This window comes from Dermochelys coriacea, chromosome 3 (assembly GCF_009764565.3).
Source record: "Dermochelys coriacea isolate rDerCor1 chromosome 3, rDerCor1.pri.v4, whole genome shotgun sequence".
Classification (NCBI taxonomy): Eukaryota; Metazoa; Chordata; order Testudines; family Dermochelyidae; genus Dermochelys; species Dermochelys coriacea.
In genome coordinates this window covers 41,660,260-41,672,462 of record NC_050070.1, presented here as the reverse complement: position 1 = coordinate 41,672,462, position 12,203 = coordinate 41,660,260, and the positions used below count along the sequence as shown (strand labels likewise).

The window sequence follows — 12,203 nt, the reverse complement described above, 5'->3', positions numbered from 1 at the left end:
TCCAAAGCAGAACAATCTCAATACAGCTGTAACTTTCTGTAAATAATGTCAGCCAAACATGCTTTTAGGCACATCATTGATTAGAATTACCACCTTAACACTATCTTCAGTTTTAATGTGTGAAATTGTTATATTTTCACATGTTGGTAGAAACAGATGCTCATCTTCACCTGGCATTGCTTGCATTTGTTTTTTGATAAGTGATTTCTCTGTCTGAATTTTTTTTAAAAAAGTTTTAACAGTGTGAATTGATGTTCTTATACAGATTCAGATCCTTAATATCACGAGGTATCTCATTTACCACCATCCTATTAAAGACACGTCAACAGAGCAAATTTTTAGGTTGTAATTTGTTGAGGCAAAATGTATAGCTGAAAGTTTGCTTTTTCCATCATGTTCATGCTGAATTACTCAATATGCAATGAGTTGTGACAAAGAGTTGTGTGACCTGGTAACATGTACCATTAATGGATTTAATCTCACTTTTTTGGACATATGGCTTCTGATGGGACAAACAATGAATTAGATGTTGGATAAATGATATAGCCACTAACACACACATACATCCACCATCAAGATGATAAAAAGAACGCTCCCCTCTGGTATACTGTTTGTCTTGAGCTCCATAAGAGTAGGAGGGGAATGCTCAAGAAGCCCTAGTAAAAAGATGCAAGTTAAACAGCCTGTGACTACAACATATCTTGTAACAGCCAGTGATTTTTTGGTTCATATGGCTGTTCTGAGGGGCATGTGAGAACTGATCAGGAGGGACTAGGGGAATGCAGATGCAAGTTGTCTTTTGCCCAAAAAACCCCACAAACACAAAATAAGCACTATCAATCCAAAATATAGTCCTCTTTTGACTGAATCATCATATACATGACAACATTTTTCCACTCTTTAACTTCAAAATTTCTGGCTGTCTCTTTCAATATCAGCAAATTATGTATGAGAAGCAACATTATAACTTTGGTCTATCTGCAGGAGCTACCAGATCATCCAGACAAAGCAAATTTATTATCTGACCCAGGAAATGGGATGAGGCCTGATTTAGATTTCAAGTCAATTTTATGTTGGTGTTAATTAACTTCTCTGAAATTATTGCTGGTTTACACTGGAGTAAATTAGATCAGAGTAAGGCCCAGCAATGCCCAATGCTTCAAAATCCATACGATCTAATATCATGAAACACACATACAATTTTTGTATATTGGGCTATAGAGGTAGCATGATAGTGATAGAAAGTCACATAGCACTGTTAAGAATGCAGTGCTCTAAAAAGTGTCCGAATACCATGCTGTGTTTCTGTTTGGTCAGTGATCAAACAGCTGTTCCCCAGCATGAAATAATGCTTCTAGAAGAGTTCACAAAAGGTTACATAGCCTCTTTCTACAAGCTAGTATAGTTTCTGAATTCTGTCTCTGAGCTTCACACGTCTCATGTTCTTGTGAAGAGGCATGAGGTTGTTTGTCACCCTGAGACCTGTGCACCTTAATGTCATTTTCACACTCATTAAAGTTATGATATGAAATCTCATACAACACAAAAACATTACAAGACACTAGCACCAGCAAGTCTCTTCAAAAGAAATTTACTGATGGTAGTATGTGCCTATTGCCCACAGAAAATTCCCTAAAGCAGTGAGTCATGATGACATAGCTGCTTAAAAAGAAAAAGTATTCTGTACATTTTACTGTATAGTTTAAGCAAATGGTATAATTTCTGTTCCATACTTCCTGCACAAATTTCCTATCATTAAATCTTGTGATTTTTTTAAATACTTTCTTGAAAGTGGAATTGATATCCCTCATACACACACTTTCTTCAAACACCCACAGTAACTTGAGAAGTATAAGATGATCATGTCATGTTTTACATTTACTTCTTGATATGGAACAGCTGTACAATCTGTGCTACTATTTTGCACTGACTGCCTATATTTACTTTTCTTGTGATATTGTTTCAACCGATTTCTGAATCAATTTTGCGGTGACACTGTTTTGAACAATGATATCCGCTAACTTTATTTCAAATGCTTTGTTACTATTTTCCTTTGATGTCTTGTAATTTTTTTCCTCTGAAGTTTTCTTTTATGCGGCACTCAGCACGGTACCAAGTGAATGTTGATATCCTCCAAAGAAGCTACGTTAGAAGTGTAAAAAAAAAAAAAATCTGCATTAGTGATTCACTGCAATATATAAAATTGAATATTCAGCTCCACTAACTGCAGCATATACATTTATCATAACATCCAAAAGCAAGAAGAATCTAAGCTCCTTAAAGGACATAAACTGACAAGAACCTCTAAACACAGATAGAACATGAAGACAGACAAATTTGTCACTAATAAATCTAAGACATCACTGCATACCTTTCAAAACATGTCAAACTCGTCATTTAGCTATAATTCATTTCTTAGCTGAAGTGATCAGTCTACAGCCAAAATACATTAAGGGTCCATGCAAGTTCAAGACAAAGTACATAGGATGATAGGTTATATTGCAGATACTGTCTTGGTTCACATCAACTGATTAAATGCAGTATCAAAGTGTAAGTGCAGTCTTAAAATCAGTATACTATATCAAATGGTATACCTATAAATCATTCTGAACCTCAGACAAAAAATATTGATACTTTCCTTGAGCCTGGTCTCCGAGTCCTACTGCTTCCATTTCCCCTCTATCATTATGCATGATTATGGTTGTGCCTAAAGGCCAGATGAGAAGAGACCTTTACTGTGCTAAGCCCCTTATAAACAGAGTAAGTGTCCCTGCCTTAAAGAGCTTACAATCTAAATAGACAAATGTTAAGGAAAAAGAGGTATAGCCTACAAGAAGTTTGATGGCTGCAGAGGTCATGGTCCATGATTTTTTCTTCTTTTGTCATTTTAAAAATTCTCTGTAGGATTATATTAGATGGAAAGACAGGAAGGAAGGGAGGAGAAGTTGGGTGGGAGCAAAACAGCACAGAGGAGGGAATGTTCAGAGTGAAAAATTGCAGAAGACAATCTGATGGGGACTCCTTTTAGCAGCTGTTGTGCCAGCTTCAGTCTCTGGCTGGCTCCTCCTTGAAGTTTTTTTCTCCCAAAGGCCAAATTTCTGAGGGAAAGGAGATGTCTCATGGGTCATAGCAACTCCTCTTCAGAGGAGTCTTCCTTGCAGAATTCACAGTTCTGGGTCCAGGGAGTGCTGTGAAGGATGGATAGCCCTGTCTGGACTCCATTTTGCCTACTTTCCCCACTCCAATGCAGCGTACCTGCTTGAAATTCTTCTGCATCTACTCTGCCTAGAAGCTGGGCTAATTGGACTACCTACCTGTGCTACTGGAATCCTTCAGAGCCACCAGGGTAACAATGAGTTTAGCAAGGCTTGTCCTGTTGCATCTAAGTATTTTTGTGAATATACAATGATTAGTGCTTAAAAAATAGTTCTTGCAGCATCTAAGTCAGTTAGAGAATAAATATCCCAGAATAAATACAGTAGTTGTGCTTCAAAATTCCAATTTTTACATAGTATACAGCATATACTGAGATAACATTACTGAGGCTGACTGCAGAGGAATTCTGCATGCACACAGGGATTTGCCCACGTGGAACAAGTTGTAGCACTGGGGGCCATAGATGCATGAGGCAATGGGTAAGCTTTTAAATATGACCACTGTTTATATTTGCAATTTGAGACAGACATGTTGATCCCTACCACACGATGAAATCCAGGTAACCAAGATATAGATTAGTTAAGTAAATACAATTGTTACATTTAAAAACAGTTTCTATTTTAGTTCTGGACACAGCCTCTATGCCCTCCAGATAGCTGCCTGTTCAAGACTGTCAAGGTTCCTTCCCTACTCAGAACTTTAGGGTACAGATGTGGCGAGCTGCATGAAAGATCCCCTAAGCTTATTCTTACCAGCTTAGGTTAAAAATTTCCCCAGGGTACAAACTTGGCCTTGTCCTTGAACTGTATGCTGCCACCACCAAGCGTTTTAAACGAACAGGGAAAGAGACCACTTGGAGATGTCTTCCCCCCAAAATATCCCCCCCAGAGCCCTACACACCCCCTTTTCTAGGGAGGCATGAGAATAATATCCTAACTAATTGGTTACAAAATTGTCAAAGACCCAAACCCCTGGATCTTGGAACAATGGGAAAAAAAATCAGTCAGGTTTTTAAAAGAAAGATTTTATTTTTAAAAAAAGATTTTTACCTTTCATCTTTGTAAAATCCAGATGGAAAATACTTTACAGGGTATTTAGATTCAAAACACAGGATCCCCCTCTGGGCAAAACCTTAAAGTTACAGAAAACAGGAATAAACCTCCCTCTTAACACAGGGAAAATTCACATAAAACAAAAGAAACTAATCCGCCTTGCCTGGCTTACCTATACTGGTTGCCATATTGGAGACTTGGATTAGGATGGGTTGGAGAAGATGGATTTCTGTCTGGCCTCTCTCAGTCCTAAGAGAGAACAACCACGTAAATAAAGAGCACAAAAAACAAAAGCTTCTCCGCCCCGAAGATTTGAAATTATCTTGTCCCCTTATTGGTCCTTTGGGTCAGGTGCCAGCCAGGTTAGCTGAGCTGCTTAACCTTTTACAGGTAACAGGATGTTGCCTCTGGCCAGGAAGGATTTTATAGCACTGTATACAGAAAGGTGGATACCCTTCCTTTTATATTTATGACAAAGCCTTAGCCTAGAAAATCATTTATATCCTTCATTATAACTAATTGTTTTATGTTGAAGTTAAAGTGCTGACATTGTCATAGCCAGAAGCCAACTAAGAAAGCTAAAATGAACTATGTGATGACTGCATATTTTAGATGAAGTGAGTTATGATGAAAAACAATCCTTTATGTTGATGTGACTTTGTCCTTTGTGTATATTTCTAGTTTCGTTAAGTAGTTCCAGAGGACCTAAATACCAAACAGGCTAAACACCACCCTCTGTGCAGAATCTCCTGAATTTTGCTAGAGCTATACAGACATATCAGACATAGCAGCTTCTTTCAGGTCACAGTAGTGGCAAACAGTCTTAGACTCTTGTTATTAAAGAGCCAAACACTGCTTGCAAATTATTAATTTGCATTGTCTCAAAATATCTGATCTCCCCTGCAGCTCCCTTATCACCTGAGCTTTCACAACAAATTTTCTGTGTTCTACTAGTATGAATCCCAGAACTCAGAATATTCTGTCTCTTTTCCCTAAGCTGTCAGCCAATATCATCTACAGAAACGCAGCAAGAGGCTATACCCTAGAGATTTTAACTCAGATGAGCAAATCTCTGTAGACTCACTTGGAAAAGCTCATATACTCAATGACATTTGCTTAGTAGTCTTGGGATAAAAAGCAAGCCTGAAAACTGCCAACATTTATGAAATTATATTCGATTGTTTAGTTCTTTTAATCTGAGAATGGAACTACTCAAGGAGAAAGAGTGCGAGCTAAAAACAGCAAAATATAGCATCTATGTGCTATTATTGCAGTACTGTGTATTGCTTTGCCTTGCAGAGGAATCTGTTTTATTCTATCTGGGTTCTCATACTGTGCCCATCACCATGGTATTTGATCATCTTTCAGAAGAACATTAAGCAATATGACTAGGAACTGCTAAATGTAGTTCTCCCATTCTCTATTTTTGTGCCCCAGAGGAAAATCAGGCACAGGTTTGTTTTATTTTTTTTGTTTTGTTTTTAAAGTCTACTGTTTTTACTACTGAAGGCAAGGTCAAAGACCCGAGGTGGCTTTTTAAAACCTAATCTAGATCTTACTTCCAAGGCTGGCTGGAGGAAGGAACATAGGAGTATAGATTATTAATAGAACTTTTAGAATGGGGTGCAGGAAGGGGAAACAGTTTTGCTACCATGCTAACCAATCATGCCAATAAGCCTGTCTCATCTATGATTTATCATCACTCCAGGTCATATACAAGCCCACATTGGATAAGAAAGATCTTTGAAAGCAGACTGGTTCCTGTACTTAGCTGCAAATTGAGGGATCTGAAGAGTGATGGATGAGTGCTTTGGTGGTATACCTTGTCAGGCATAATCATTCTTTGTTGCGAGGAATGAGGAAAAATGCTATAACAACGAGATCAAAGAGCTGAAAGCTTCCTTTTATGAAAAGAAAAATAAAATCTCCACTGGCTGGGATCATAGCTCTCGAATATTATTCTTATTAATCCAGCATTATAAATCAACACTACAATTTACAAAACAAATAAGGCAGGTTCCCTGTCTTGAAGATCTTCTAATCTAAAACAGACTAGGGGTAAAAATTTCAAAGTGTTTATATGTCTCAGGAGCCTAAGTCCCATTTTCAAAATGACAAGTTCTTAGACTCCTAAAAGCCTGTCTCCACAATACATTAGCCTGCACCAGAGGGATGCAACATAGATCTCTGGGTACCCAAGACTTAGAATCACCTTATTACTCCCTGCCTAGGGTAGCTAGGTGTTAACTCCCCGACGCCACCAGACTTTCAGCTACTCAAGCACTTTCCTCTGGGCTATGCCAGCTCTGTCTTTGCCTGGCAGGTTAACAATAGGTGTACCCCATTCCTTGAGTCTCTTTGCATTGTTCCTCTGTGATATTTAGCTTCTGACACTTTCTACTCACAAAAATTTCTAGATCCTCTACCCCAAGGAAGTAGCATTCCCCAGTTTCCTGGTTTAGTTTAAAAGCACTGCTTAAAACAAAAAACACCCAGCACTTGTGATGACCTATAATAAAACAAAACTAGATTTCAGAAAGTGGTGGGAAAAAAGGATTTAAAAAAATCATAAAATGCAAAGCTGGGTCTACACTTAATAGTTACCTCTCCTATCTAATAAAATAGGTTTTTCCACCCAAATTTCAATCTCTTGCAGAGCTGGTTGACTACAGGGGAACCAGGATCAAACGTTTCATGAGAACATCCCCCAAGATGTCTCCTCGGTGAAAGGATCCAGAGTGATCTCCCCACTATGTTCTACTAAAATAGTATTTTGTTCCTATTCACAGGCTGTATAAACTCCTGTCTTCTTGTAATGTTCCTTTTTTACCTTCAAGTGCTTTTGATTGTTTGCAGTTGCCTCTGCTAGTTTTTCATTGAGAGTCTTGGGATGGATCAGCTAGGTCATTGAGACTTGCATTACATCACTGACAAACCAAAAAGGGATAACAACTCCTTCTGCTTGAATGGGGTATCACAGAGACATATTATGCCCAATGACTAAACTTTTACTCCAAGTCCATAAAGCACACTTTCAAGATAAATACATTATTCCATAAATATAACCCATATACACCATGATTATAAATCCTGACAAGCTACAAGCTTCTGTAGCTACACGTTACTCTGTGTGGATAAGTATCATGAAAGGCATGTGTTTGGTGTAGTGAGTTTCTCAGGTCTGAAGTGAGAGTTGTTTGCAAAAAATACGGGATTCTTTGCAAATTCTTTTATACAGCGTATAAATTCTAGTGCACGCTAGCATATCAGACACTAACTGGCCCATATGGACCCTACTGGCATGCACTAAAAGTTCCCTAGAGTGCATTAATATTGTTCTTTCAAGCAGTACTAAACAAGATTTAGGCCATTCCTTTAGGTTCTTTTTCCCTTTATTTCCCCCAAGGATAGGTCCTTTTACTAACTCATCTTATAAAGAGGACTTTTTCTGTCATACTATGATGGCTGGAAGGATCTGCCCCTTCATCCTTTAATTTCCTCTAACAATTTTGAGCAATGCATATCACCAAACAAGGTTAGGACTATCCATGAAATAATAACAATAAAAAATCCTGCAACCACATAGCCTAGCTCACAAAGCAAAAACCTGAAAATGACCCAGTTCATCTTTATGCTACAAACTCTTAATATTGGTACATTAAGCGACCGAAGATCAGGCCACCAGCAAAGTCACCCAGTGTGGAGTTTCCATGTAGCATTGAGCTGAAGTAAGAGCTCTAGGCCAGTCCTTGCAGCTCCAGATTAGGGGACACATCAGGGAAAAAGGCACCAGTCCCATTGCTGTCAATGGCTCATTGGAGCTAAAGTCGCCAGGTAGAAGGTAGGGTATCCCTAAGATTGCTTTTACATGCACTGTAATTGAAATGGTCGCCAACTTGTCCTGAAATAAGAGACACACAGATGGCATAAAGTCACCTTTCCCCAGGTTTCAGGAAATGAAACCCACATGAAAATTGGGCCTTGAGTATCTAATCACTTGTGGACTGGAAGGGTGGATGTGAGACTGTTTTTCAGATTAGAAAAGCAGCAGTTCTGTGTAGTAATATCAAGCTTATTTTTGCCTGAAAGTATCCACTTTTGCTAATTAAAAAGGAACATTAATGCTTCATTCAAATAACTAGTTTCAGAGTAGCAGCCGTGTTAGTCTGTATTCGCAAAAAGAAAAGGAGTACTTGTGGCACCTTAGAGACTAACAAATTTATTAGAGCATAAGCTTTCGTGAGCTACAGCTCACTTCATCGGATGCATTTGTGGAAAAAAAAGAGGGGAGATTGATATACACACACACAGCGAACATGAAACAATGGGTTTATCATACACACTGTAAGGAGAGTGATCACTTAAGATAAGCCATACCAGCAGCGGGGGGGACGGGGGAGGCAAGGAGGAAAACCTTTCATGGTGACAAGCAAGGTTGGCTATTTCCAGCAGTTAACAGAATATCTGAGGAACAGTGGGGGGTGGGAGGGAGAAATACATGGGGAAATAGTTTTACTTTGTGTAATGACTCATCCATTCCCAGTCTCTATTCAAGCCTAAGTTAATTGTATCCAGTTTGCAAATTAATTCCAATTCAGCAGTCTCTCGTTGGAGTCTGGTTTTGAAGCTTTTTTGTTGAAGGATAGCCACTCTTAGGTCTGTAATCGAGTGACCAGAGAGATTGAAGTGTTCTCCAACTGGTTTTTGAATGTTATAATTCTTGACGTCTGATTTGTGTCCATTCATTCTTTTACGTAGAGACTGTCCAGTTTGACCAATGTACATGGTAGAGGGGCATTGCTGGCACATGATGGCATATATCACATTGGTAGATGCGCAGGTGAACGAGCCTCTGATAGTGTGGCTGATGTGATTAGGCCCTATGATGGTGTCCCCTGAATAGATATGTGGACAGAGTTGGCAATGGGCTTTGTTGCAAGGATAGGTTCCTGGGTTGGTGGTTCTGTTGTGTGGTTGCTGGTGAGTATTTGCTTCAGATTGGGGGGCTGTCTGTAAGCAAGGACTGGTCTGTCTCCCAAGATCTGTGAGAGTGATGGGTCGTCCTTCAGGATAGGTTGTAGATCCTTGATGATGCGTTGGAGAGGTTTTAGTTGGGGGCTGAAGGTGATGGCTAGTGGCGTTCTGTTGTTTTCTTTGTTGGGCCTGTCCTGTAGTAGTTTCCCCATGTTATTTCTCCCCCCCCCCCCACCCCGCCCCCCACTGTTCCTCAGATATTCTTGTTAACTGCTGGAAATAGCCAACCTTGCTTGTCATCATGAAAGGTTTTCCTCCTTTCCCCCCCTGCTGCTGGTGATGGCTTATCTTAAGTGATCACTCTCCTTACAGTGTGTATGATAAACCCATTGTTTCATGTTCTCTGTGTGTGTATATCAATCTCCCCTCTGTTTTTTCCACCAAATGCATCCGATGAAGTGAGCTGTAGCTCACGAAAGCTTATGCTCTAATAAATTTGTTAGTCTCTAAGGTGCCACAAGTACTCCTTTTCTTTTTATTCAAATAACTGTGATCCAAGCACTATTTGGGAGTGATTTTTTTCCTCTCAGTAAAAAATAAACCCATTTATCAAGAAAATCTTCAATTTTTTTTTTTGCAAGTGGGGCACAGGGTTACAAGACTTGCTATATCAGAATAGATCATATTGTACAATATCGTGCCTGCAACAATTGCTTAAAATTAGATACTTTAGTAGAAGACATATTGGACTTGGACAGTTATGCAACAGGATACCATGGGAGGTGATTGCAAATGACTTAGTTTAGTGTTCTTACTAATGGTCCTTGTAATTTTTATCCAAGCTTGTGTAAATGGACACTATTCTTAAAAATGTGTCTGCTAATCCTTTACAAATTTTCTAAGCTATAACATTTGCATCAGTCCTTTTCATGCAGTCTCTTTCTCTACACACCCTTCCCCTCAGTCTCTGGTTATTAGTATTTTTCTACTTCTTTGAATATTTGAATTTTCTTTTTTCTGTTTTTGGTTTAGCTGTACATGGTCTTCATTACTTTCATTTCATTTTGATAAGAACACTTCTTGTTAACATTTTATTGCTCAAGTTTGGTAACTACTGTTGATCTTTTCACATCTTAATATGTTCCATCACCAAGGAAAAAAGATGAAAGGGAATTAATTTGTATTTCTTTAAAAGGTTCACTTTACTGTAAAACATGCAGGCCCCTTACTAGAAGGTTATATCTGCTGATCTGATCTAGGGCCTTCATGTTAATAATATTCTCTGAGGCTTAAGTTTTTTAGTAGTGAACATGTAACCATTATTGTACTTTTATAAAGGAGTCTATAGTCCGTATTATTCTTGATCTGTACTCTCCCTCTGAAGCATCTTGCACTGGCTACTGTCGGAAGATAGGATACTGAGCTAGATGAACCATTGGTCTAACCCAGTATGGCCATTCTACATTCTTATTATGTTATATGTGACAACGAACAACATTATATTTCTCTTAGTAGATGGTTGTCAGGGGAGGTGACTCAACACACACCATGTTATACATCATATATATCTCCACAGCCACTCACTGTCAATCCCACCTTCCCTGTATCATCATCTTCATTCTCACCTCTTGAGATTCTTGTCTCCATGGCCTCTGAAGATCTCCTCTTCCTTTCCCCTCATGCCATAATGAGGGGGGAAATGGCATCTAGGAACCATTCCTCCTCAGGTTCTCTTCCTCATTACAGGTCAAGCTACCTATCTTCCTGGGGAGCACAAAAGTTCAGTCTGATGGCTCAAGAAACATAGAATATAATGTAGAATATAATATAAATGTAGAAATATAAAACTCAGCAGGCAGACCTGGGAAGGAAGTGCTAGCTCTCCTTCCACTTATGGAATCCATGTGAAGGGTAAGGCCCAAGGAAAAGGCACACGGAGGAGAAAGTACCAAAAGATGGCTTTGGACTCAAATGAGCAGTATAAAAACTCATTAACATTCATAGCTCATTCTGGCCTTGAACTAAAATCTATTCCCACACTGCCAATGGCTCTAGAAACACTATGTAGGAATTGGAATGCTAAGAAGAGGGGGGTGGGGAAAAAAAGTTAAATTTAATACAGAAAGTGGTCTAAAAAAATAAAATATTAACAATTCAGTATAACCCTCCATACAGATTTATGGCCTGGTAACAAAATCAATGTCAAATGACACCCAAAGTAAGAGAAAAATCCATGCAAGTTTATCTCAGAAAATTGCAATAGATAGAAAATTCATGAGATGACATTTAGACATATGTTAAAAACAAGTTGCCCAGATCAGAAAGTAACAATTATTCCTGTGGATTACGTACACAAGATTTGATCTTCTTAGCATTCATAGTATTGGTGTCCCATTTTTTAATTTAGCTTCCTGGTCCCTTTTTTTGGGGTGTGGGGGGAGGAATAGTGGTTTCTGTCTAGTTACTGTCAACACATACCATTTAGATTCTTTGTACCAGTTTTCATCTCATTTAGTCAAGGACAACAAATATCAAACTTGACCAGGCCTAAAACAAAGCTCTGCAAGAAAATCTTGATAAAAAACAAAAAACTGTCATTGCTACTAGGTAACCCAAAAGGGAAATAAAATGAGCCTGAAGATTTAAAAGAAATAGATATACCTGTGGGTCCTGCTTAGTTTTTGCCATAGTATCTATTGCCATTCTGAATATATCTATTGTCACTACTGAAATACTAAAGTTAAACATCTGCTAAACAGCATTACTGAATCTCACATCAGCTTTTTCAACAATGAATAATCTTTTGGAGGCAGCAGGAGACTAACAAGAATCTAGAGGATATAACAAGCACAATGTAAATATTACTATAGTAATATATTACCATATATAAACCATACTGCAACATATTTGAATATATTTTTTGCACTTACTGGGTCACACAATGGTTCATCAGCTCCTTACCTTTCCTGATCTGTAAAATTCTCTTTTCTCTATAGCAGGAATTATCCAACAAATGTTCAT

The 12,203-nt window shown here is 38.5% G+C and overlaps 1 long non-coding RNA gene across 1 annotated transcript; it reads right to left on the bottom strand.

Moving 5' to 3' along the window:
• Positions 1-1,575: 1,575 nt before the first annotated feature.
• LOC122459249 lies at positions 1,576-11,553 on the bottom strand. The gene is made up of 3 exons (XR_006279792.1): positions 10,779-11,553; positions 3,315-3,382; positions 1,576-2,142 (listed from the first exon to the last, which is right to left on the bottom strand). It is a non-coding gene; the product is annotated as an uncharacterized LOC122459249 (long non-coding RNA).
• Positions 11,554-12,203: the final 650 nt, after the last annotated feature.